Genomic DNA, 27,500 nt, shown 5'->3' on the forward strand with positions numbered 1-27,500 from the left:
GGGAGGATAGAGGGATGGAGGAGAGAGGAGGATAGAGGGGTGGAGGGGAGGATATAGGGATGGGGGAGAAGGGAGGATAGAGGGATGGAGGAGAAGGGAGGATAGAGGGATGGAGGAGAGGATAGAGGGGTGGCGGAGAAGGGAGGATAGAGGGATGGAGGAGAAGGGAGGATAGAGGGATGGAGGAGAGAGGAGGATAGAGGGATGGAGGGGAGGATAGAGGGATGGAGGAGAGGGGGGGAAAGAGGGATGGAGGAGAGGGGAGGATAGAGGGATGGAGGAGAGAGGAGAATAGAGGGATGGAGGGGAGGATAGAGGGATGGGGGAGAAGGGAGGATAGAGGGATGGAGGAGAAGGGAGGATAGAGGGATGGAGGGGAAGGGGGGATAGAGGGATGGAGGAGAGGGGAGGATAGAGGGATGGAGGAGAGGGGAGGATACAGGGATGGAGGGGAGGATAGAGGGATGGAGGGGAGGGGGGGATGGAGGAATGGAGGAGAGGGGAGGATAGAGGGATGGAGGAGAGGGGAGGATAGAGGGATGGAGGAGAGGGGAGGATAGAGGGATGGAGGAGAGGGGAGGATAGAGGGATGGAGGAGAAGGGAGGATAGAGGCTTGGAGCAGAAGGGAGGATAGAGGGATGGAGGAGAGGGGAGGATAGAAGGATGGAGGAGAGGGGAGGATAGAGTGATGGAGGAGAAGGGAGGATAGAGGGATGGAGGAGAAGGGAGGATAGAGGGATGGAGGAGAGGGGGGGATAGAGGGATGGTGGGGAGGGGAGGAGAGAGGGATGGAGGAGAGGGGAGGATAGAGGGATGGTGGAGAAGGGAGGATAGAGGGTTGGAGCAGAAGGGAGGATAGAGGGATGGAGTAGAGAGGAGGATAGAGGGGTGGAGGGGAGGATATAGGGATGGGGGAGAAGGGAGGATAGAGGGATGGAGGAGAAGGGAGGATAGAGGGATGGAGGAGAGGATAGAGGGGTGGCGGAGAAGGGAGGATAGAGGGATGGAGGAGAAGGGAGGATAGAGGGATGGAGGAGAGGGGGGGAAAGAGGGATGGAGGAGAGGGGAGGAAAGAGGGATGGAGGAGAGAGGAGAATAGAGGGATGGAGGGGAGGATAGAAGGATGGGGGAGAAGGGAGGATAGAGGGATGGAGGAGAAGGGAGGATAGAGGGATGGAGGGGAAGGGGGATAGAGGGATGGAGGAGAGGGGAAGATAGAGGGATGGAGGAGAGGGGAGGATACAGGGATGGAGGGGAGGATAGAGGGATGGAGGGGAGGGGGGGATGGAGGAATGGAGGAGAGGGGAGGATAGAGGGATGGAGGAGAGGAGAGGATAGAGGGATGGAGGAGAGGGGAGGATAGAGGGATGGAGGAGAGGGGAGGATAGAGGGATGGGGGAGAAGGGAGGATAGATGGTTGGAGCAGAAGGGAGGATAGAGGGATGGAGGAGAGAGGAGGATAGAGGGATGGAGGGGAGGATATAGGGATGGGGGAGAAGGGAGGATAGAGGGATGGAGGAGAAGGGAGGATAGAGGGATGGAGGAGAGAGGAGGATAGAGGGATGGAGGGGAGGATAGAGGGATGGAGGAGAGGGGTTGAAAGAGGGATGGAGGAGAGGGGAGGATAGAGGGATGGAGGAGAGGGGGGGACAGAGGGATGGTGGGGAGGGGAGGAGAGAGGGATGGAGGAGAGGGAAGGATAGAGGGATGGAGGAGAAGGGAGGATATAGGGATGGAGGAGAAGGGAGGATAGAGGGATGGAGGAGAGAGGAGGATAGAGGGATGGAGGAGAGGGGAGGATAGAAGGATGGAGGAGAGGGGAGGATAGAGTGATGGAGGAGAAGGGAGGATATAGGGATGGAGGAGAAGGGAGGATAGAGGAATGGAGGAGAGAGGAGGATAGAGGGATGGAGGAGAGGGGAGGATAGAGGGATGGAGGAGAGAGGAGGATAGAGGGATGGAGGGGAGGATAGAGGGATGGAGGAGAGGGGGGGAAAGAGGGATGGAGGAGAGGGGAGGATAGAGGGATGGAGGAGAGAGGAGAATAGAGGGATGGAGGGGAGGGAAGGATAGAGGGAAGGAGGAGAGAGGAGGTTAGAGGGATGGAGGAGAGAGGAGGATAGAGGGATGAAGGAGAGAGGAGGATAGAGGGATGGAGTAGTGAGGAGGATTGAGAAATGGCGGAGAGAGGAGAATAGAGGGATGGAGGGGATGGGAGGATAGAGGGATGGAGGAGAGGGGAGGATGGAGGAGAAGGGAGGATAGAGGAAAGGAGGAGAGAGGAGGATAGAGGGATGGAGGATAGGGGTGGAGAGGATAGAGGGATGGAGGAGAGGATAGAGGGAAGGAGGAGAGGGGAGGATAGAGGGATGGAGGAGAGGGGAGGATAGAGGGATGGAGGAGAAGGGAGGATAGAGGGTTGGAGGAGAAGGGAGGATAGAGGGATGGAGGAGAGAGGAGGATAGAGGGATGGAGGGGAGGATAGAGGGATGGGGGAGAAGGGAGGATAGAGGGATGGAGGAGAAGGGAGGATAGAGGGATGGTGGGGAGGGGAGGATAGAGGGATGGAGGAGAGGGAAGGATAGAGGGAAGGAGGAGAGAGGAGGTTAGAGGGATGGAGGAGAAGGGAGGATATAGGGATGGAGGAGAAGGGAGGATAGAGGGATGGAGGAGAGAGGAGGATAGAGGGATGGAGGAGAATGGAGGATAGAGGGATGGAGGCGAAGGGAGGTAAGAGGGATGTAGGAGAGAGGGATGGAGGGGAGGGGAGGATAGAGGGATGGAGGAGAGGGGAGGAGATGGATGGAGGAGAAGGGAGGATAGAGGGTTGGAGGAGAGAGGAGGATAGAGGAATGGAGGAGAGAGGAGGATAGAGGGATGGAGGGGAGGGGAGGATAGAGGGATGGAGGGGGGGGATGGAGGAATGGAGGAGAGGGGAGGATAGAGGGATTGAGGAGAGGGGAGGATAGAAGGATGGAGGAGAGGGGAGGATAGAGGGTTGGAGCAGAAGGGAGGATAGAGGGATGGAGGAGAGAGGAGGATAGAGGGATGGAGGGGAGGATATAGGGATGGGGGAGAAGGGAGGATAGAGGGATGGAGGAGAAGGGAGGATAGAGGGATGGAGGAGAGAGGAGGATAGAGGGATGGAGGAGAGGGGGGGATAGAGGGATGTTGGGGAGGGGAGGAGAGAGGGATGGAGGAGAGGGAAGGATAGAGGGAAGGAGGAGAGAGGAGGTTAGAGGGATGGAGGAGAGAGGAGGATAGAGGGATGGAGGAGAGAGGAGGCTAGAGGAATGGAGGAGAGAGGAGGATAGAGGGATGGTGGAGAGGGGATGATAGAGGGATGGAGGAGAGAGGAGGATAGAGGGATGGAGGAGAGGATAGAGGGATGGAGGAGAGGGGAGGATAGAGGGATGGAGGAGAGGGGATGATAGAGAGATGGAGGTGAGGATAGAGGGATGGAGGGGAGGGGGGGATGGAGGAATGGAGGAGAGGGGAGGATAGAGGGATGGAGGAGAGGGGAGGATAGAAGGATGGAGGAGAGGGGAGGATAGAGGGAAGGAGGAGAGAGGAGGAGGATAGAGGGGTGGATGGAAGGGGAGGATAGAGGGATGGTGGGGAGGGGAGGAGTTTGGGATGGAGGAGAGGGAAGGATAGAGGGAAGGAGGAGAGAGGAGGTTAGAGGGATGGAGGAGAGAGGAGGATAGAGGGATGAAGGAGAGAGGAGGATAGAGGGATGGAGTAGTGAGGAGGATAGAGAAATGGCGGAGAGAGGAGAATAGAGGGATGGAGGGGATGGGAGGATAGAGGGATGGAGGAGAGGGGAGGATGGAGGAGAAGGGAGGATAGAGGAAAGGAGGAGAGAGGAGGATAGAGGGATGGAGGATAGGGGTGGAGAGGATAGAGGGATGGAGGAGAGGATAGAGGGAAGGAGGAGAGGGGAGGATAGAGGGATGGAGGAGAGGGGAGGATAGAGGGATGGAGGAGAAGGGAGGATAGAGGGTTGGAGGAGAAGGGAGGATAGAGGGATGGAGGAGAGAGGAGGATAGAGGGATGGAGGGGAGGATAGAGGGATGGGGGAGAAGGGAGGATAGAGGGATGGAGGAGAAGGGAGGATAGAGGGATGGTGGGGAGGGGAGGATAGAGGGATGGAGGAGAGGGAAGGATAGAGGGAAGGAGGAGAGAGGAGGTTAGAGGGATGGAGGAGAAGGGAGGATATAGGGAAGGAGGAGAAGGGAGGATAGAGGGATGGAGGAGAGAGGAGGATAGAGGGATGGAGGAGAATGGAGGATAGAGGGATGGAGGCGAAGGGAGGTAAGAGGGATGTAGGAGAGAGGGATGGAGGGGAGGGGAGGATAGAGGGATGGAGGAGAGGGGAGGAGATGGATGGAGGAGAAGGGAGAATAGAGGGTTGGAGGAGAGAGGAGGATAGAGGAATGGAGGAGAGAGGAGGATAGAGGGATGGAGGGGAGGGGAGGATAGAGGGATGGAGGGGGGGGATGGAGGAATGGAGGAGAGGGGAGGATAGAGGGATTGAGGAGAGGGGAGGATAGAAGGATGGAGGAGAGGGGAGGATAGAGGGTTGGAGCAGAAGGGAGGATAGAGGGATGGAGGAGAGAGGAGGATAGAGGGATGGAGGGGAGGATATAGGGATGGGGGAGAAGGGAGGATAGAGGGATGGAGGAGAAGGGAGGATAGAGGGATGGAGGAGAGAGGAGGATAGAGGGATGGAGGAGAGGGGGGGATAGAGGGATGTTGGGGAGGGGAGGAGAGAGGGATGGAGGAGAGGGAAGGATAGAGGGAAGGAGGAGAGAGGAGGTTAGAGGGATGGAGGAGAGAGGAGGATAGAGGGATGGAGGAGAGAGGAGGCTAGAGGAATGGAGGAGAGAGGAGGATAGAGGGATGGTGGAGAGGGGATGATAGAGGGATGGAGGAGAGAGGAGGATAGAGGGATGGAGGAGAGGGGAGGATAGAGGGATGGAGGAGAGGGGATGATAGAGAGATGGAGGTGAGGATAGAGGGATGGAGGGGAGGGGGGGATGGAGGAATGGAGGAGAGGGGAGGATAGAGGGATGGAGGAGAGGGGAGGATAGAAGGATGGAGGAGAGGGGAGGATAGAGGGAAGGAGGAGAGAGGAGGAGGATAGAGGGGTGGATGGAAGGGGAGGATAGAGGGATGGAGGGGAGGGGAGGAGTTTGGGATGGAGGAGAGGGAAGGATAGAGGGAAGGAGGAGAGAGGAGGTTAGAGGGATGGAGGAGAGAGGAGGATAGAGGGATGAAGGAGAGAGGAGGATAGAGGGATGGAGTAGTGAGGAGGATAGAGAAATGGCGGAGAGAGGAGAATAGAGGGATGGAGGGGATGGGAGGATAGAGGGATGGAGGAGAGGGGAGGATGGAGGAGAAGGGAGGATAGAGGAAAGGAGGAGAGAGGAGGATAGAGGGATGGAGGATAGGGGTGGAGAGGATAGAGGGATGGAGGAGAGGGGAGGATCAAGGGATGGAGGAGAGGGGAGGATAGAGGGATGGAGGAGAGCGGAGGATAGAGGGATGGAGGAGAGAGGAGGATAGAGGGATGGAGGAGAGAGGAGGATAGAGGGATGGAGGAGAGGATAGAGGGAAGGAGGAGAGGGGAGGATAGAGGGATGGAGGAGAGGGGAGGATAGAGGGATGGAGGAGAAGGGAGGATAGAGGGTTGGAGGAGAAGGGAGGATAGAGGGATGGAGGAGAGAGGAGGATAGAGGGATGGAGGGGAGGATAGAGGGATGGGGGAGAAGGGAGGATAGAGGGATGGAGGAGAAAGGAGGATAGAGGGGTGGTGGGGAGGGGAGGATAGAGGGATGGAGGAGAGGGAAGGATAGAGGGAAGGAGGAGAGAGGAGGTTAGAGGGATGGAGGAGAAGGGAGGATATAGGGATGGAGGAGAAGGGAGGATAGAGGGATGGAGGAGAAAGGAGGATAGAGGGATGGAGGAGAATGGAGGATAGAGGGATGGAGGCGAAGGGAGGTAAGAGGGATGTAGGAGAGAGGGATGGAGGGGAGGGGAGGATAGAGGGATGGAGGAGAGGGGAGGAGATGGATGGAGGAGAAGGGAGGATAGAGGAATGGAGGAGAGAGGAGGATAGAGGGATGGAGGGGAGGGGAGGATAGAGGGATGGAGGGGGGGGATGGAGGAATGGAGGAGAGGGGAGGATAGAGGGATTGAGGAGAGGGGAGGATAGAAGGATGGAGGAGAGGGGAGGACAGAGTGAATGAGGAGAGAGGAGGAGGATAGAGGGGTGGAGGGGAGAGGAGGATAGAGGGATGGAGGAGAGGGGAGGATAGAGGGATGGTGGGGAGGGGAGGAGAGAGGGATGGAGGAGAGGGAAGGATAGAGGGAAGGAGGAGAGAGGAGTTTAGAGGGATGGAGGAGAGAGGAGGATAGAGGGATGGAGGAGAGAGGATGATAGAGGGATGGAGGGGAGGATAGAGGGATGGAGGAGACAGGAGGATAGAGGGATGGAGGAGAAGGGAGGTAAGAGGGATGTAGGAGAGAGGGATGGAGCGGAGGGGAGGATAGAGCGATGGAGGAGAGGGGAGGATAGAGGGATGGAGGAGAGGGGAGGATAGAGGGATGGAGGAGAAGGGAGGATAGAGGGTTGGAGGAGAAGGGAGGATAGATGGATGGAGGAGAGAGGAGGATAGGGTGATGAAGAGGAGGATAGAGGGATGGGGGAGAAGGGAGGATAGAGGGATGGAGGAGAAGGGAGGATAGAGGGATGGAGGAGAGAGGAGAGAGGAGGATAGAGGGATGGAGGGGAGGATAGAGGGATGGAGGAGAGGGGGGAAAGAGGGATGGAGGAGAGGGGAGGATAGAGGGATGGAGGAGAGGGGGGGATAGAGGGATGGAGGAGAGGGGGGGATAGAAGGATGGAGGAGAGGGGAGGATAGAGTGAATGAGGAGAGAGGAGGAGGATAGAGGGGTGGAGGGGAGGGGAGGATAGAGGGATGGAGGAGAGGGGAGGATAGAGGGATGGTGGGGAGGGGAGGAGATCGGGATGGAGGAGAGGGAAGGATAGAGGGAAGGAGGAGAGAGGAGGTTAGAGGGATGGAGGAGAATGGAGGATAGAGGGATGGAGGAGAATGGAGGATAGAGGGATGGAGTAGAGAGGAGGATAGAGGGATGGAGGGGAGGATAGAGGGATGGAGGAGAATGGAGGAGAGAGGGATGGAGGAGAAGGGAGGTAAGAGGGATGTAGGAGAGAGGGATGGAGCGGAGGGGAGGATAGAGCGATGGAGTAGAGGGGAGGATAGAGGGATGGAGGAGAGGGGAGGATAGAGGGATGGAGGAGAAGGGAGGATAGAGGGTTGGAGGAGAAGGGAGGATAGATGATGGAGGAGAGAGGAGGATAGAGGGATGGAGAGGAGGATAGAGGGATGGAGGAGAGGGGGGAAAGAGGGATGGAGGAGAGGGGAGGATAGAGGGATGGAGGAGAGGGGGGAATAGAGGGATGGAGGGGAGGGGAGGAGAGAGGGATGGAGGAGAGGGAAGGATAGAGGGAAGGAGTAGAGAGGAGGATAGAGGGATGGTGGGGAGGGGATGAAAGAGGGATGGAGGAGAGTGGAGGATAGAGGGATGGAGGAGAGGATAGAGGGAAGGAGGAGAGGGGAGGATAGAGGGATGGAGGAGAGGGGATGATAGAGAGATGGAGGGGAGGATAGAGGGATGGAGGGGAGGGGGGGATGGAGGAATGGAGGAGAGGGGAGGATAGAGGGATGGAGGAGTTGGGAGGATAGAAGGATGGAGGAGAGGGGAGGATAGAGGGAAGGAGGAGAGAGGAGGAGGATAGAGGGGTGGAGGGGAGGGGAGGATAGAGGGATGGAGGAGAAGGGAGGATAGAGGGATGGAGGAGAGAGGAGGATAGAGGGATGGAGGGGAAGATAGAGGGATGGAGGAGAATGGAGGAAAGAGTGATGGAGGAGAAGGGAGGTAAGAGGGATGTAGGAGAGAGGGATGGAGCGGAGGGGAGGATAGAGGGATGGAGGAGAGGGGAGGATAGAGGGATGGAGGAGAAGGGAGGATAGAGGGTTGGAGGAGAAGGGAGGATAGATGGATGGAGGAGAAGGGAGGATAGAGGGTTGGAGGAGAAGGGAGGATAGATGGATGGAGGAGAAGGGAGGTAAGAGGGATGTAGGAGAGAGGGATGGAGCGGAGGGGAGGATAGAGCGATGGAGGAGAGGGGAGGATAGAGGGATGGAGGAGAGGGGAGGATAGAGGGATGGAGGAGAAGGGAGGATAGAGGGTTGGAGGAGAAGGGAGGTAAGAGGGATGTAGGAGAGAGGGATGGAGCGGAGGGGAGGATAGAGCGATGGAGGAGAGGGGAGGATAGAGGGATGGAGGAGATGGGAGGATAGAGGGATGGAGGAGAAGGGAGGATAGAGGGTTGGAGGAGAAGGGAGGATAGATGGATGGAGGAGAGAGGAGGATAGGGTGATGAAGAGGAGGATAGAGGGATGGGGGAGAAGGGAGGATAGAGGGATGGAGGAGAAGGGAGGATAGAGGGATGGAGGAGAGAGGAGGATAGAGGGATGGAGGGGAGGATAGAGGGATGGAGGAGAGGGGGGAAAGAGGGATGGAGGAGAAGGGAGGATAGAGGGATGGAGGAGAGGGGGGGATAGAGGGATGGAGGAGAGGGGAGGATAGAAGGATGGAGGAGAGGGGAGGATAGAGTGAATGAGGAGAGAGGAGGAGGATAGAGGGGTGGAGGGGAGGGGAGGATAGAGGGATGGAGGCGAGGGGAGGATAGATGTATGGTGGGGAGGGGAGGAGATCGGGATGGAGGAGAGGGAAGGATAGAGGGAAGGAGGAGAGAGGAGGTTAGAGGGATGGAGGAGAATGGAGGATAGAGGGATGGAGTAGAGAGGAGGATAGAGGGATGGAGGGGAGGATAGAGGGATGGAGGAGAATGGAGGAGAGAGGGATGGAGGAGAAGGGAGGTAAGAGGGATGTAGGAGAGAGGGATGGAGCGGAGGGGAGGATAGAGCGATGGAGTAGAGGGGAGGATAGAGGGATGGAGGAGAGGGGAGGATAGAGGGATGGAGGAGAAGGGAGGATAGAGGGTTGGAGGAGAAGGGAGGATAGATGATGGAGGAGAGAGGAGGATAGAGGGATGGAGAGGAGGATAGAGGGATGGAGGAGAGGGGGGAAAGAGGGATGGAGGAGAGGGGAGGATAGAGGGATGGAGGAGAGGGGGGAATAGAGGGATGGTGGGGAGGGGAGGAGAGAGGGATGGAGGAGAGGGAAGGATAGAGGGAAGGAGGAGAGAGGAGGATAGAGGGATGGTGGGGAGGGGATGAAAGAGGGATGAAGGAGAGTGGAGGATAGAGGGATGGAGGAGAGGATAGAGGGAAGGAGGAGAGGGGAGGATAGAGGGATGGAGGAGAGGGGATGATAGAGAGATGGAGGGGAGGATAGAGGGATGGAGGGGAGGGGGGGATGGAGGAATGGAGGAGAGGGGAGGATAGAGGGATGGAGGAGTTGGGAGGATAGAAGGATGGAGGAGAGGGGAGGATAGAGGGAAGGAGGAGAGAGGAGGAGGATAGAGGGGTGGAGGGGAGGGGAGGATAGAGGGATGGAGGAGAAGGGAGGATAGAGGGATGGAGGAGAGAGGAGGATAGAGGGATGGAGGAGAAGGGAGGTAAGAGGGATGTAGGAGAGAGGGATGGAGCGGAGGGGAGGATAGAGGGATGGAGGAGAGGGGAGGATAGAGGGATGGAGGAGAGGGGAGGATAGAGGGATGGAGGAGAAGGGAGGATAGAGGGTTGGAGGAGAAGGGAGGATAGATGGATGGAGGAGAGAGGAGGATAGAGGGATGGAGAGGAGGATAGAGGGATGGGGGAGAAGGGAGGATAGAGGGATGGAGGAGAAGGGAGGATAGAGGGATGGAGGAGAGAGGAGGATAGAGGGATGGAGGGGAGGATAGAGGGATGGAGGAGAGGGGGGAAAGAGGGATGGAGGAGAGGGGAGGATAGAGGGATTGAGGAGAGGGGGGGATAGAGGGATGGAGGAGAGGGGAGGATAGAAGGATGGAGGAGAGGGGAGGATAGAGTGAATGAGGAGAGAGCAGGAGGATAGAGGGGTGGAGGGGAGGGGAGGATAGAGGGATGGAGGAGAGGGGAGGATAGAGGGATAGTGGGGAGGGGAGGAGATCGGGATGGAGGAGAGGGAAGGATAGAGGGAAGGAGGAGAGAGGAGGTTAGAGGGATGGAGGAGAAGGGAGGATAGAGGGATGGAGGAGAAGGGAGGTAAGAGGGATGTAGGAGAGAGGGATGGAGCGGAGGGGAGGATAGAGCAATGGAGGAGAGGGGAGGATAGAGGGATGGAGGAGAGGGGAGGATAGAGGGATGGAGGAGAAGGGAGGATAGAGGGTTGGAGGAGAAGGGAGGATAGATGGATGGAGGAGAGAGGAGGATAGAGGGATGGAGAGGAGGATAGAGGGATGGGGGAGAAGGGAGGATAGAGGGATGGAGGAGAAGGGAGGATAGAGGGATGGAGGAGAGAGGAGGATAGAGGGATGGAGGGTAGGATAGAGGGATGGAGGAGAGGGGGGAAAGAGGGATGGAGGAGAGGGGAGGATAGAGGGATGGAGGAGAGGGGGGGATAGAGGGATGGTGGGGAGGGGAGGAGAGAGGGATGGAGGAGAGGGAAGGATAGAGGGAAGGAGGAGAGAGGAGGATAGAGGGATGGTGGGGAGGGGATGAAAGAGGGATGGAGGAGAGAGGAGGATAGAGGGATGGAGGGGAGGATAGAGAGATGGAGGAGAGGGGGGAAAGAGGGATGGAGGAGAGGGGAGGATAGAGTGAATGAGGAGAGGGGAGGATAGAGTGAATGAGGAGAGAGGAGGTGGAAATAGGGATGAAGGAGAGAGGAGGATAGAGGGATGGAGGAGAGAGGAGCATATAGGGATGGGGGAGAGAGGAGGATAGAGGGATGGAGGAGAGAGGAGGATAGAGGGATGGAGGAGAGAGGAGGTGGATAAAGGGATGGAGGTGAGAGGAGGATAGAGGGATTGAGGAGAGAGGAGGATAGAGGGATGGAGGGGAGGGAAGGATAGAGGGAAGGAGGAGAGAGGAGGTTAGAGGGATGGAGGAGAAGGGAGGATAGAGGGATGGAGGAGAAGGGAGGATAGAGGGATGGAGGAGAGAGGAGGATAGAGGGATGGAGGGGAGGATAGAGGGATGGAGGAGAGGGGGGAAAGAGGGATGGAGGAGAGGGGAGGATAGAGGGATGGAGGAGAGGGGGGGATAGAGGGATGGTGGGGAGGGGAGGAGAGAGGGATGGAGGAGAGGGAAGGATAGAGGGAAGGAGGAGAGAGGAGGATAGAGGGATGGTGGGGAGGGGATTAAAGAGGGATGGAGGAGAGTGGAGGATAGAGGGATGGAGGAGAGGATAGAGGGAAGGAGGAGAGGGGAGGATAGAGGGATGGAGGAGAGGGGATGATAGAGAGATGGAGGGGAGGATAGAGGGATGGAGGGGAGGGGGGGATGGAGGAATGGAGGAGAGGGGAGGATAGAGGGATGGAGGAGAGGGGAGGATAGAAGGATGGAGGAGAGGGGAGGATAGAGGGAAGGAGGAGAGAGGAGGAGGATAGAGGGGTGGAGGGGAGGGGAGGATAGAAGGATGGAGGAGAGGGGAGGATAGAGGGTTTGTGGGGAGGGGAGGAGATCGGGATGGAGGAGAGGGAAGGATAGAGGGAAGGAGGAGAGAGGAGGTTAGAGGGATGGAGGAGAGAGGAGGATAGAGGGATGGAGGAGAGAGGAGGATAGAGGGATGGAGTAGTGAGGAGGATAGAGGAATGGCGGAGAGAGGAGAATAGAGGGATGGAGGGGATGGGAGGATAGAGGGATGGAGGAGAGGGGAGGATAGAGGAAAGGAGGAGAGAGGAGGATAGAGGGATGGAGGATAGGGGTGGAGAGGATAGAGGGATGGAGGAGAGGGGAGGATAGAGGGATGGAGGAGAGAGGAGGATAGAGGAAAGGAGGAGAGAAGAGGATAGAGGGATGGAGGAGAGAGGAGGAGAGGATAGAGGGATGGAGGAGAGGAGAGGATAGAGGGATGGAGGAGAGAGGAGGATAGAGGGATGGAGGAGAGAGGAGGATAGAGGGATGGAGGAGAGAGGAGGTGGATAAAGGGATGGAGGTGAGAGGAGGATAGAGGGATTGAGGAGAGAGGAGGATAGAGGGATGGAGGGGAGAGGAGGATAGAGGGATGGAGGAGAGAGGAGGATAGAGGGATGGAGGAGAGAGGAGGTGGATAGGGAGATGTAGAAGGGGGAGATGGATAGAGAGAAGGAAGAAAGAGGAGATGGATAGAGAGATGGAGGAGAGAGGAGATGGATAGAGACAGCAAGGGCAGTTCGTTGCTCCAGAGCCTTTCCGTTCACCTTCACACTCCTGGGCCAGACTACACTCAATCATATGACCCACTGAAGAGATGAGTCTTCAGTAAAGACTTAAAGGTTGAGACCGAGTTTGCGTCTCTGACATGGGTAGGCAGACCATTCCATAAAAATGGAGCTCTATAGGAGAAAGCCCTGCCTCCAGCTGTTTGCTTAGAATGTCTAGGGACAATTAGGAGACCTGCGTCTTGTGACCGTAGCGTACGTGTAAGTATGTACGGCAGGACCAAATCAGAGAGATAGGTAGGAGCAAGCCCATGTAATGCTTTGTAGGTTAGCAGTAAAACCAAGAAATCAGCCCTTGCTTTGACAGGAAGCCAGTGTAGAGAGGCACTGGAGTAATATGATCAGATTTGTTGGTTCTAGTCAGGATTCTAGCAGCTGTGTTTAGCACTAACTGAAGTTTATGTAGTGCTTTATCCGGGTAGCCGGAAAGTAGAGCATTGCAGTAGTCTAACCTAGAAGTGACAAAAACATGGATTAATTTTTCTGCATCATTTTTGGACAGAAAGTTTCTGATTTTTGCAATGTTACGTAGATGGAAAAAAGCTGTCCTTGAAATGGTCTTGATATGTTCTTCAAAAGAGAGATCAGGGTCCAGAGTAACGCCGAGGTCCTTCACAGTTTTATTTGAGACGACAGTATAACCATTAAGATTAATTGTCAGATTCAACAGAAGATCTCTTTGTTTCTTGGGACCTAGAACTAGCATATCTGTTTTGTCCGAGTTTAAAAGTAGAAAGTTTGCAGCCATCCACTTCCTTATGTCTGAAACACAGGCTTCTAGCGAGGGCAATTTTGGGGCTTCACCATGTTTAATTGAAATGTACAGCTGTGTGTCATCCGCATAGCAGTGAAAGTTAACATTATGTTTTCGAATGACATCCCCAAGAGGTAAAATATATAGTGAAAACAATAGTGGTCCTAAAACGGAATCTTGAGGAACACCGAAATTTACAGTTGATTTGTCAGAGGACAAACCATTCACAGAGACAAACTGATATCTTTCCGACAGATAAGATCTAAACCAGGCCAGAACTTGTCCATGTAGACCAATTTGGGTTTCCAATCTCTCCAAAAGAATGTGGTGATCGATGGTATCAAAAGCAGCACTAAGGTCTAGGAGCACGAGGACAGATGCAGAGCCTCGGTTTGATGCCATTAAAAGGTAATTTACCACCTTCACAAGTGCAGTCTCAGTGCTATGATGGGGTCTAAAACCAGACTGAAGCATTTCGTATACATTGTTTGTCTTCAGGAAGGCAGTGAGTTGCTGCGCAACAGCTTTTTCTAAACATTTTGAGAGGAATGGGAGATTCGATATAGGCCGATTAGTTTTTTAGTATTTTCTGGGTCAAGGTTTGGCTTTTTCAAGAGAGGCTTTATTACTGCCACTTTTAGTGAGTTTGGTACACATCCGGTGGATAGAGAGCCGTTTATTATGTTCAACCATTATTCCTCATCCACCAAACTTTACAGTTGGCACTATGCATTGTGGCAGGTCGCGTTCTCCTGGCATCCGGCAAACCCAGATTGGTCCGTCGGACATCGGACTGCCAGATGGTGAAGAATGAGTCCAATGGTGGCGAGCTTTACACGACTCCAGCCGACGCTCGGCATTGTGCATGTTGATCTTAGGCTTGTGTGCGGCTGCTTGGCCATGGAAACCTATTTCAAACTTATTCCCTGCAGACTATGACAGTGTTTTTCCTAGTTTCAGTTAAAAAGTGTACATTACCTTTATTTATTTAATTTAATTTGCTGTCGTTAAAATGCAGTGAAATTGCAGTACAATAATAATGGGTGTTTAATTAATGATATCTAGTAGATTGCTGTGTGTGTTGGCTTCTAATGGTAGTTTTATCTGTGTTAAAACTGCACTGTTTACTGTGCTGCTCATGTTCCTCTGGTCTACTGAATGTTGTTTACTGTGCTGCTCATGTTCCTCTGGTCTACTGAATGTTGTTTACTGTGCTGCCCATGTTCCTCTGGTCTACTGAATGTTGTTTACTGTGCTGCTCATGTTCCTCTGGTCTACTGAATGTTGTTTACTGTGCTGCTCATGTTCCTCTGGTCTACTGAATGTTGTTTACTGTGCTGCTCATGTTCCTCTGGTCTACTGAATGTTGTTTACTGTGCTGCTCATGTTCCTCTGGTCTACTGAATGTTGTTTACTGTGCTGCTCATGTTCCTCTGGTCTACTGAATGTTGTTTACTGTGCTGCTCATGTTCCTCTGGTCTACTGAATGTTGTTTACTGTGCTGCTCATGTTCCTCTGGTCTACTGAATGTTGTTTACTGTGCTGCTCATGTTCCTCTGGTCTACTGAATGCTGTTTACTGTGCTGCTCATGTTCCTCTGGTCTACTGAATGTTGTTTGCTGTGCTGCTCATGTTCCTCTGGTCTACTGAATGTTGTTTACTGTGCTGCTCATGTTCCTCTGGTCTACTGAATGTTGTTTACTGTGCTGCTCATGTTCCTCTGGTCTACTGAATGCTGTTTAGATGTTCTATTATGACTAACTACATTTGTTTTTTAGAATTTAACAAATAACAAATATCCTTCTACAATCCACCTGTAAGGGATTTCCTCCTCTTCTTCCGAAGAGGAGAGGCGAGAAGGATCGGAGGACCAATATGCGGCGTAGTAAGTGTCCCATGGTTCTTTTAATAAGAAATACTACACATGAACACGACTGAAATACAAAAACAATAAAGGTGGAACGAACGAAACCCAAAACAGTCCCGTGTGGCACAAACACTGACACAGGAAACAAACACCCACAAACAAACAGTGAAACCCAGGCTAACTAAGTATGAGTCTCAATCAGAGACAACTAATGACACCTGCCTCTGATTGAGAACCATACTAGGCCGAAACATAGAAATCCCCAAATCATAGAAAAACAAACATAGACTGCCCACCCCAACTCACGCCCTGACCATACTAAATAATGACAAAACAAAGGAAATAAAGGTCAGAACGTGACAGTACCCCCCCCCCCCCCCCCCCCCCCCAAAGGTGCGGACTCCGTCCGCAAAACCTGAACCTATAGGGGAGGGTCTGGGTTGGCGTCTGTCCGCGGTGGCGGCTCTGGCGCGGGACGTGGACCCCACTTCAACACAGTCTTTCTCCACCTCATTGTTCGCCTCCGTGGCATCCTAAACACGGCGACCCTCGCCGCTGACCTCTGACTGGGGACCCTAGAGGCTCCGGCAGCGCCGGACAGACAGGAACACCTGTAGGGAAGAGACAGAGCCTGGGCTGCCACAGGACCCACGGGGCTGGGGAGACCTCCAGGAATCTTGGTGTTAGGAGGACGCACCTGAAGGACCGGGCTGTGGGGGAGCACTGGAGCTCTGGTGCCTACTACTCACACCTCTCCCTTTGCCCGGCACGAGCGGAGAGCAGGCATAGGACGCACTGCACCCTCCCAGCACCAGCACACAGAGCCTGCAGCAAGATATCAGTCAGCATTCCATCCGGCAGTTGGAACAGAGCAGTCAGCAGAGCAGATACAAATTCATTCCTTTTAACTAATTATGACAATTAGTTACCTACGCTATCCTTACCAATCACATAGCATTGCAGCACTATGTACTTTACCGGTAAGTTAGCTAGTTACCCAACGATAGTTGGCTACTAATATATCGAACTTGCCAGGCACTACATTAACTATTTTACTAACTACCCAATATTTATTGACTTGATTATTCACATAATTCTTAGCTAAGGGGTATAGTTGTTGTGTGTTTCAACGGACATCGTTCATTCTGTCTATCTACTCCGATTTCAGAGCACTCTCACGCAAAATAACTCGTTCATTTTCCAACGCTCAACACCTGTTGAATATGGCCGGTGTGTCACGTTCTGACCTTTTATTCCATGGTTTTGTCTTTATTCAGTATGGTCAGGGCGTGAGTTGGGATGGGCAGTCTATGTTAGTTTTTCTATATTTTCTATTTCTGTGTTTGGCCTGATGTGGTTCTCAATCAGAGGCAGCTGTCTATCGTTGTCCCTGATTTTTTTATTTATTTATTTATTTTACCTTTATTTAACCAGGTAGGCAAGTTGAGAACAAGTTCTCATTTACAATTGCGACCTGGCCAAGATAAAGCAAAGCAGTTCGACAGATACAACAACACAGAGTTACACATGGAGTAAAACAAACATACAGTCAATAATAAAGTATAAACAAGTCTATATACAATGTGAGCAAATGAGGTGAGAAGGGAGGTAAAGGCAAAAAAAGGCCTTGGTGGCAAGGTAAATACAATATAGCAAGTAAAACACTGGAATGGTAGTTTTGCAATGGAAGAATGTGCAAAGTAGAAATAAAAATAATGGGGTGCAAAGGAGCAAAATAAATAAATAAATTAAATACAGTTGGGAAAGAGGTAGTTGATAGGGCTAAATTATATGTGGGCTATGTACAGGTGCAGTAATCTGTGAGCTGCTCTGACAGTTGGTGCTTAAAGCTAGTGAGGGAGATAAGAGTTTCCAGTTTCAGAGATTTTTGTAGTTCGTTCCAGTCATTGGCAGCAGAGAACTGGAAAGAGAGGCGGCCAAAGAAAGAATTGGTTTTGGGGGTGACTAGAGAGATATACCTGCTGGAGCGTGTGCTACAGGTGGGAGATGCTATGGTGACCAGCGAGCTGAGATAAGGGGGGACTTTACCTAGCAGGGTCTTGTAGATGACATGGAGCCAGTGGGTTTGGCGACGAGTATGAAGCGAGGGCCAGCCAACGAGAGCGTACAGGTCGCAATGGTGGGTAGTGTATGGGGCTTTGGTGACAAAACGGATTGCACTGTGATAGACTGCATCCAGTTTGTTGAGTAGGGTATTGGAGGCTATTTTGTAAATTACATCGCCAAAGTCGAGGATTGGTAGGATGGTCAGTTTTACAAGGGTATGTTTGGCAGCATGAGTGAAGGATGCTTTGTTGCGAAATAGGAAGCCAATTCTAGATTTAACTTTGGATTGGAGATGTTTGATATGGGTCTGGAAGGAGAGTTTACAGTCTAACCAGACACCTAAGTATTTGTAGTTGTCCACGTATTCTAAGTCAGAGCCGTCCAGAGTAGTGATGTTGGACAGGCGGGTAGGTGCAGGTAGTGATCGGTTGAAGAGCATGCATTTAGTTTTACTTGTATTTAAGAGCAGTTGGAGGCCACGGAAGGAGAGTTGTATGGCATTGAAGCTTGCCTGGAGGGTTGTTAACACAGTGTCCAAAGAAGGGCCGGAAGTATACAGAATGGTGTCGTCTGCGTAGAGGTGGATCAGAGACTCACCAGCAGCAAGAGCGACCTCATTGATGTATACAGAGAAGAGAGTCGGTCCAAGAATTGAACCCTGTGGCACCCCCATAGAGACTGCCAGAGGTCCGGACAACAGACCCTCAGATTTGACACACTGAACTCTATCAGAGAAGTAGTTGGTGAACCAGGCGAGGCAATCATTTGAGAAACCAAGGCTGTTGAGTCTGCCGATGAGGATGTGGTGATTGACAGAGTCGAAAGCCTTGGCCAGATCAATGAATACGGCTGCACAGTAATGTTTCTTATCGATGGCGGTTAAGATATCGTTTAGGACCTTGAGCGTGGCTGAGGTGCACCCATGACCAGCTCTGAAACCAGATTGCATAGCAGAGAAGGTATGGTGAGATTCAAAATGGTCGGTAATCTGTTTGTTGACTTGGCTTTCGAAGACCTTAGAAAGGCATGGTAGGATAGATATAGGTCTGTAGCAGTTTGGGTCAAGAGTGTCCCCCCCTTTGAAGAGGGGGATGACCGCAGCTGCTTTCCAATCTTTGGGAATCTCAGACGACACGAAAGAGAGGTTGAACAGGCTAGTAATAGGGGTGGCAACAATTTCGGCAGATAATTTTAGAAAGAAAGGGTCCAGATTGTCTAGCCCGGCTGATTTGTAGGGGTCCAGATTTTGCAGCTCTTTCAGAACATCAGCTGAATGGATTTGGGAGAAGGAGAAATGGGGAAGGCTTGGGCGAGTTGCTGTTGGGGGTGCAGTGCTGTTGACAGGGGTAGGAGTAGCCAGGTGGAAAGCATGGCCAGCAGTAGAAAAATGCTTATTGAAATTTTCAATTATGGTGGATTTATCAGTGGTGACAGTGTTTCCTATCTTCAGTGCAGTGGGCAGCTGGGAGGAGGTGTTCTTATTCTCCATGGACTTTACAGTGTCCCAGAACTTTTTTGAGTTAGTGTTGCAAGAAGCAAATTTCTGCTTGAAAAAGCTAGCCTTGGCTTTTCTAACTGCCTGTGTATAATGGTTTCTAGCTTCCCTGAACAGCTGCATATCACGGGGGCTGTTCGATGCTAATGCAGAACGCCATAGGACGTTTTTGTGTTGATTAAGGGCAGTCAGGTCTGGGGAGAACCAAGGGCTATATCTGTTCCTGGTTCTAAATTTCTTGAATGGGGCATGTTTATTTAAGATGGTTAGGAAGGCATTTTTAAAAAATATCCAGGCATCCTCTACTGACGGGATGAGGTCAATATCCTTCCAGGATACCCCGGCCAGGTCGATTAGAAAGGCCTGCTCGCTGAAGTGTTTCAGGGAGCGTTTTACAGTGATGAGAGGAGGTCGTTTGACCGCTGACCCATTACGGATGCAGGCAATGAGGCAGTGATCGCTGAGATCTTGGTTGAAGACAGCAGAGGTGTATTTAGAGGGGAAGTTGGTTAGGATGATATCTATGAGGGTGCCCGTGTTTAAGGCTTTGGGGAGGTACCTGGTAGGTTCATTGATAATTTGTGTGAGATTGAGGGCATCAAGTTTAGATTGTAGGATGGCTGGGGTGTTAAGCATGTTCCAGTTTAGGTCGCCTAGCAGCACGAGCTCTGAAGATAGATGGGGGGCAATCAGTTCACATATGGTGTCCAGAGCACAGCTGGGGGCAGAGGGTGGTCTATAGCAGGCGGCAACGGTGAGAGACTTGTTTTTAGAAAGGTGGATTTTTAAAAGTAGAAGTTCAAATTGTTTGGGTACAGACCTGGATAGTAGGACAGAACTCTGCAGGCTATCTTTGCAGTAAATTGCAACACCGCCCCCTTTGGCAGTTCTATCTTGTCTGAAAATGTTGTAGTTTGGAATTAAAATGTCTGAATTTTTGGTGGTCTTCCTAAGCCAGGATTCAGACACAGCTAGAACATCCGGGTTGGCAGAGTGTGCTAAAGCAGTGAAAAGAACAAACTTAGGGAGGAGGCTTCTAATGTTAACATGCATGAAACCAAGGCTATTACGGTTACAGAAGTCGTCAAAAGAGAGCGCCTGGGGAATAGGAGTGGAGCTAGGCACTGCAGGGCCTGGATTCACCTCTACATCGCCAGAGGAACATAGGAGGAGTAGAATAAGGGTGCGACTGAAAGCAATAAGAATTGGTCGTCTAGAACGTCTGGAACAGAGAGTAAATGGAGGTTTCTGGGGGCGATAAAATAGCATCAAGGTATAATGTACAGACAAAGGTAAGGTAGGATGTGAATACAGTGGAGGTAAACCTAGGTATTGAGTGATGAAGAGAGAGATATTGTCTCTAGAAACATCATTGAAACCAGGAGATGTCATTGCATATGTGGGTGGTGGAACTAATAGGTTGGATAAGGTATAGTGAGCAGGACTAGAGGCTCTACAGTGAAATAAGCCAATAAACACTAACCAGAACAGCAATGGACAAGACATATTGACATTAAGGAGAGGCATGCTTAGTCGAGTGATCAAAAGGGTCCAGTGAGTGGAGAGGTTGGTTTAGGGTCACGGCGATTTAGACAGCTAGCCAAGCCAACCGGTAGCAAGCTAGCATAGGATGGAGTCTGTTGTTAGCCACCTCTTGCGTTCGGTCAGTAGATTAGTGGGGTTCCGTGTGGTAGAGGGGATTAATCCAAATCACACAACAACAAAAATAAGAACAATAGATATAGTTATAGAGGCCCGAGAAGAAAACATAATAATTCAAATAAATAAATTGTCCGATTGTCTATTCAGATAGCAGCCGGAAAGACAGCTAACGGTTAGCGGGCCGCAGATGGGCGTTCCGGTAACGTCGCGACAGAGGAGCCAGCCGGATCTCCTTCAGGTAGATAACGTCGGCAGTCCGGTTGTGAAGGCCCGGTGGGGCTCCGCGTAGGCAGTGAAACGGGTCCGGATAGGTGACTGCAGCCCAGGAGTGAATGATGGAACTCAGGCGTGATTGACGGAGCTGGCTAGCACCGGAACAATCGATGTTTGCTCCGGAATCGACGAAAGCCGACTGTCACACGGATAGCAGCTAGCTAGCTGTGAGATCCGGGTATGAACGTCCAGAGAGCAGTTGAAATCCAGGGACATGGAGAGAAAAAAAAAAAAAAAAAAAAAAAATGGTCCGGTATGTTCCGTTTCCCGAGCCGCGCTGCGCCGTACAAAACTGGCGATAGATTTTCGATAGATTTTCGAACTAAAGGACAGCCGATGACCACAAACCGTGGTTAGCTTCTGATTAGCTTCTGGGCTAGCTCCTGGCTAGCTTCTGGCTAGTTTCTGGCCAGCCTCCTGGAGTTTCTGGCTAGCTTCCTGAAGGATTGCAGATCTGAGGTAAATAATACTTTTTTATAAATATAAATTGGTGAGGCTGGTTGCAGGAGAGTGTTTAGAAGATGTTGATGGAAAATAAAAATAAAATGTATGTGAAAAAAAAGTTGTAAATATATATATATACAGGACACGACAAGACGAGGACAAAAGACGTCTGAACTGCTATGCGATCTTGGAGAGAAAAAGATTGATTGAGAACCATATTTAGGTAGCCTGTTTTCCTTTGTGTTTCGTGGGTGGTTGTTTTCAGTCTTTGTGTGTCTGCACCAGATAGAACTGTTTCGGTTTTCATTTAGTTGTTTTGCATTTTTAAATGAAATTTAAGTTTCTTATTAAAAAGATGAACACTAACCACGGTTTGGTCCTCTGCTTCTTCCACCCAAGACAACCGTTACACGGTGTCAGTAAACGCCAGCAAAAACAAGCGTAATTAAATTGTTGCCAGCAGCACTATTACACGGAACCCAAACCGGCTGCGCACGTGCGCTATATATGCATAAATGTATTTTGTCCCTCCCACACCAAACGCAATCACGACATGCATGTTAAAATATCAAAACAAACTCCGAACCAATGACATTAATTTGGGGACAGGTCAAAAAGCATTAAACATGTATGGCAATTTAGCTAGATAGCTTGCACTTGCTAGCTAATGTGTCCTATTTAGCTACCTTGCTGTTGCTAGCTAATTTGTCCTGGGAAATAAACATTGAGTTGTTATTTTACCTGAAATGCACAAGGTCCTCTTTTCCGACAATTAATCCACACATAAAACGGCCAACCGAATCGTTTCTAGTCATCTCTCCTCCTTCCAGCCTTTTTCATCTTTGAACTTATATGGTGATCAGCATCTAAACTTTCATAGTATTACCACGACAACCGGTTAAACAGTTTGTCTTTCAATCACCCACGTTGGTATAACCAATGAGAAGATGGCACGTGGGTACCTGCTTCTATAAACCAATGAGGAGATGGGAGAGACAGGACTTTCAGCGAGATCTGCGTCAGAAATAGAAATGACTTCTATTTTAGCCATTGGCATCGCAGACGCTCGTTGGCGCACGCGAGTAGTGTGGGTGCAATAATTGAATAACGTAGATCTCTCAATTTATTTACATAGATTTCTACATTTATTTTATTTATTTTGCCACACTTGCGCACTGTCTGGCATGTTAGTCACCAACACTCTGGATTACATGAAAACAGCCTAACCAGCTCTGCTAGGGCAAGTAAAGTGGTCAGAGTGAGGTGTTCTTTGATATGTGTCTGGAAGTAGACAGCCAACCTTAGCCGGTTTAGCTTGGGTGCCGTTGATTTACGAACGCCCAGAGCGCACTCTGACACTCAAGATTGAATTTATGAACACACCCGATATCGTAAAATGTTTAGCTAGTCATTTGTTATGCTAACAAACTAGCAAGAGGTTGCATAGCAAGAGCATCAACTTCCTGTAGACAGGCGAAGCACTAGTACGCTCAACTGAAACAATACCATTTGTTTACAGTATACTAAAAGGAACTAATAGTATATAATATGTATTATATACTCATTAAGTATGTAGGATACAGTATGTTAGTATGGGTATTCATTAAGTATGTAGTGTACAGTATGTTATTAAGGGTTTGTTTATTTACAGCATAACCTTGCTGATCAGGGCTCTTCAGGGTTTTGGTCTTGCCCTTCATCTTTTTCAAAGTACTTGGGTCTCGACTCACATCTGCTTCTGCCTCTTGTTTCAGGCTGTGTCGGGCTCCATCATCTACTGTGGGCTGAACTCCTTCTGGCAGTGGGACAGGTGGCGCCAGCCGGACCTTTTCCTGAACTCTGACCGCCCGTCGGTGTTGCCATGGTTACCTCGAATACCCCTTCCATCTTAGCTGGTTCCATTTTCTCTCGTGGCGACGGATTTTGACCCAGTCTCCAACCTCCACAGGCAGGTAGTCGGGGGTCCTCACCTGGTACCTCCTCCTGAGTTTTCCTAGTGTGAGAGTGCGAGACATCTGACAATAGTAGTTAGCTAGCTCTTTCATGTACTGCCAAGTGTTCTATGTCAACTAGAGTGAGGTCTATTTGTCTGTCAGTCATGGGTCTGTGTGCGGGAACATTCATGGGTCTTCCTGTCAACATTTCATGTGGTGTAACACCCCCGGCCTTTATTAGCACTACTGGGCATTTCCTTTAACACCAGCAGTAAACAATCCACCCAAGAGTTCTTGGTGGAGTGGCATGCCTTACCTAACCCTTGTTTAATGGATTGGTTAACTCTCTCGGTAACCCCATTACTCTGGGGGTGGTAGATGGACACAAACGTCTGGTCCACTCCCACCATTATGGCTGGCTACCTGCTTGACTACATCACCAGTGAAGTGGGTGACATTGTCTGCAGATAAAACCTCAGGAACACCAAAGTTAGGTATTGTCTCCTTTACTAGTATCTTTGCTACTGTCTTAGCATCACAGTGTGTGGTGGGAAATGCCTCCACCCACCCCTGGTGAACCTGTGAATAAGGACTAAACAGTACCTTTTCATTTGTTTTCTTTCTGAAAGATCTATAAAAATCCATGGCAAGATGGACAAATGGTCCTCTTGGCGAAAAGGGAAATGACCTGGTTTCAGAGGTGTTCCTTTGGCACATGTTAAATTGCATGTAGCACATCGAAACACAAACTGTTTCACATGCCGAGTCAAATTTGAACAAAACCAAAGAAATTGCTTCTATCATATCCCCCCTTTGACAAATGGGCCACTTGGCAAACAGAGGCGGTAAGACAAGTTGGCAGACACGGTCTGCCAGACAGAGTTTGTCTCTAAATTTTAGAAACGGGGTCAGGTTTACAACCCCGCTGTTGCCATGCCTAATGAGAACCAACATCAAAAGCCTGTTTAGATGCCAAATCGTCAGTGTCTTTCCCAATAGTAGCAGAGAAGAACATGGAGTGGCTATGACACTTTGAGGCAGCCAATTTAGCAGCCTCTTCTGCCATGGCGTTACTCACAAAATCGCCCCCCCCCCCCCCCCCCCCCCCCCCCAGTGTGAGCAGCAGCCTTCACATTAGCCAAAGGAGAGGGCAGCATCATAGCCTCCAAGAGATCTAAAACCATAGTTCTATTACAAATAGGACTTCCACAAGCATTGTGAAAATCCTTACTCCTCCAGACACCACAATGTATCTCTTCTTGTACTAGTATTAAAGACTTGTTGTCTATACCAGTCTAGATTTATTTCAGTAGATATCAATTCTTGATGTTGACTAGAATATATCCATTCACTGTTATCAAATAAACTCAACTCATACAACAACTGTCCCACACCAAATCTATTATACATGTATCGAAACAAAACCAGTATCTAGCCTCAGGTAAGAACACTGTGTCACGGTTTTCTGTATGTGAAGGAGAGTCAGACCAAAATGCGGCGTGGCTATTGCGATCCATGTTTAATGAAACAAAGTAAACACGAATCAAATACAAAAACAATAACCGTACCACGAAAACCGAAACAGCCTAATACTGGTGCAAAGTAACACAGACCGGAACAAGGACAATCACCCACAAAACCCAACACCAAACAGGCTACCTAAATAGAGACAATGACGAACACCTGCCTCTGATTGAGAACCATATCAGGCTAAACATAGAACTAGACAAACTAGACATGTAACATAGAATGCCCACTCAGCTCACACCCTGACCAACCAAAACATAGAAACATACAAAGCAAACTATGGTCAGGGTGTGACATCCAGATAGATAACACAGGAAACCTTGGTATAAAACTCTTTAGTAATAAAATGCAGACAGAGATTCACATCCACAACACCTCAGTAGATCTGTGGGGTGAAACAGGAGACAACCTACCGTTTCATCATATCTCAACATTGTTGCATTGGATTAGATACAAAGTATCTAAGATGAGAGTTTCTCACTCTACTAATCTCGGCCTTGAGGCTGGGTGTCTATCAGCAGGTGCATGCAGTTTACCCAGTACTTTTCCATCATTGCGCATTGCAACCATACAAAGGTTATCACATATATACACAGTAATCATGGCGTTGGTGTAGCCCCACACCCGACCTCGAGGGTAACCCCCCCCCAACATTACCCAAAATACACTATTCAGCTGCCCATGATTGCCTCGTGTTACTCTCTTACAAAAAAAAAGGTGCTAGCTTGAACCTAAAACGGTTCATCAGCTGTCCCCATGGGAGAACCCCTTTTGGTTCTATGTAGAGTCCTTTTGGTTCTATGTAGAGTCCTTTTGGTTCTATGTAGAGTCCATTTGGTTCTATGTAGAGTCCTTTTGGTTCTATGTAGAGTCCATTTGGTTCTATGTAAAGTCCTTTTGGTTCTATGTAAAGTCCTTTTGGTTCTATGTAGAGTCCTTTTGGTTCTATGTAGAGTCCTTTTGGTTCTATGTAGAGTCCATTTGGTTCTATGTAGAGTCCATTTGGTTCTATGTAAAGTCCTTTTGGTTCTATATAAAGTACTTTTGGTTCTATGTAGAGTCCATTTGGTTCTATGTAGAGTCCTTTTGGTTCTATGTAGAGTCCATTTGGTTCTATGTAGAGTCCATTTGGTTCTATGTAGAGTCCATTTGGTTCTATGTAGAGTCCTTTTGGTTCTATGTAGAGTCCTTTTGGTTCTATGTAAAGTCCTTTTGGTTCTATGTAGAGTCCATTTGGTTCTATGTAGAATCCTTTAGGTTTCAGATATAACTATTTTGGGTTCCTTTCCACAAAGGGGTTCTACATGGAACCCAAAAGGGTTCTCCTATGGGGACAGCCTTAAGATCCCTTTTGGAACCCTTCTTTCTAAGTGCAAGTACACTAAGAAAAAAGATATAAACGCAACATATAAAGTGTTCGGTCCTGTCATGTTTCATGAGCTGAAATAAAAGATCCCAGAAATGTGCCAATACGCACAAAAAGCTTATTGCAAAAATGAGTTTACATCCCTAATAGTGAGCATTTCTCTTTTGTCAACATAATCAATCTACTTTACAGGTGTGGCATATCAAGCAGCTGATTAAACAGCATTGTCATTACACATATGCACCTTGTGCTGGGGACAATAAAAGGCCACTTTAAAATGTGCAGTTTTGTCACAGAACACAATGGCCACAGATGTCTCAAGTTTTGAGGGAGCGTGCAATTGGCATGCTGACTGCAGAAATGTCCACCAGAGCTGTTAGCCGAGAATTTAATGTTAATTTCTCTATGTCCTACTGGCCTCACAACCGCAGACCACGTGCATGGCGTCGTGTTGGCGAGCGGTTTGGTGACGTCAACGTTGTGAACAGAGTGCCCCATGGTGGCAGTGGGGTTATGGTATGGGCAGCTATAAGCTACCGACAACGAACACAATTGCATTTTTATCAATGGAGAATTTTAATGCACAGAGACAGTGTGAACAGAATCCTGAGGCCCATTGTCGTGGCAACCATCGCCATTATCTATAGGAAGGGAAGAGAGACTGCGGATTCTTCAAAACAACAACGTTTTATAAGATTGTTGTCTCTCTCCTCGTACAGAAAAAGCCCAATGAACAGAGTTGTCTCTCTCCTCTTATAGAAAAAGCCCAACGAACAGAGTTGTCTCTCTCCTCTTATAGAAAAAGCCCAACGAACAGAGTTGTCTCTCTCCTCTTATAGAAAAAGCCCAACGAACAGAGTTGTCTCTCTCCTCTTATAGAAAAAGCCCAATGAACAGAGTTGTCTCTCTCCTCTTATAGAAAAAGCCCAATGAACAGAGTTGTCTCTCTCCTCTTATAGAAAAAGCCCAATGAACAGAGTTGTCTCTCTCCTCTTATAGAAAAAGCCCAACGAACAGAGTTGTCTCTCTCCCCTTATAGAAAAACCCCATCGAACAGAGTTGTCTCTCTCCTCTTATAGAAAAAGCCCAATGAACAGAGTTGTCTCTCTCCTCTTATAGAAAAAGCCCAACGAACAGAGTTGTCTCTCTCCCCTTATAGAAAAACCCCATCGAACAGAGTTGTCTCTCTCCTCTTATAGAAAAAGCCCAATGAACAGAGTTGTCTCTCTCCTCCTATAGAAAAAGCCCAACGAACAGAGTTGTCTCCTCTTATAGAAAAAGTACAACCTATTTTGTCTACATGGCAGTTCAGCAGATGTGTGGAAACAGGGAAGGAAAATAGTGTAAAAGGTGACTGGATTGTCTGTGCAGATTAAGATTAAGCCTGAGGTCGATAGCACGAGGGCTCAACCGTATAACTGCGTTTTGTCACAGTTCCCACTATAGTGGGCTCCTTCCCGACAAAGTTCCACACAGCTGACTTCCTGTAGATAGTAAACACATAGTCTCACATGCTGAGGTCGCAGCTAAACAGATCTATACGCCCAATCAAAGTCACACAAAGACAAGTTTGTATCAGTTTAGAAAAAACACAAGCATATAACAAGAGAATTTTCTTTAAGCAGTAAAACAGTCACATTAGCCTACGTTAGCTCAACCGATCCCGAAGAA

This window comes from Oncorhynchus mykiss, chromosome 10 (assembly GCF_013265735.2).
Source record: "Oncorhynchus mykiss isolate Arlee chromosome 10, USDA_OmykA_1.1, whole genome shotgun sequence".
In the NCBI taxonomy this organism is placed as follows: Eukaryota; Metazoa; Chordata; class Actinopteri; order Salmoniformes; family Salmonidae; genus Oncorhynchus; species Oncorhynchus mykiss.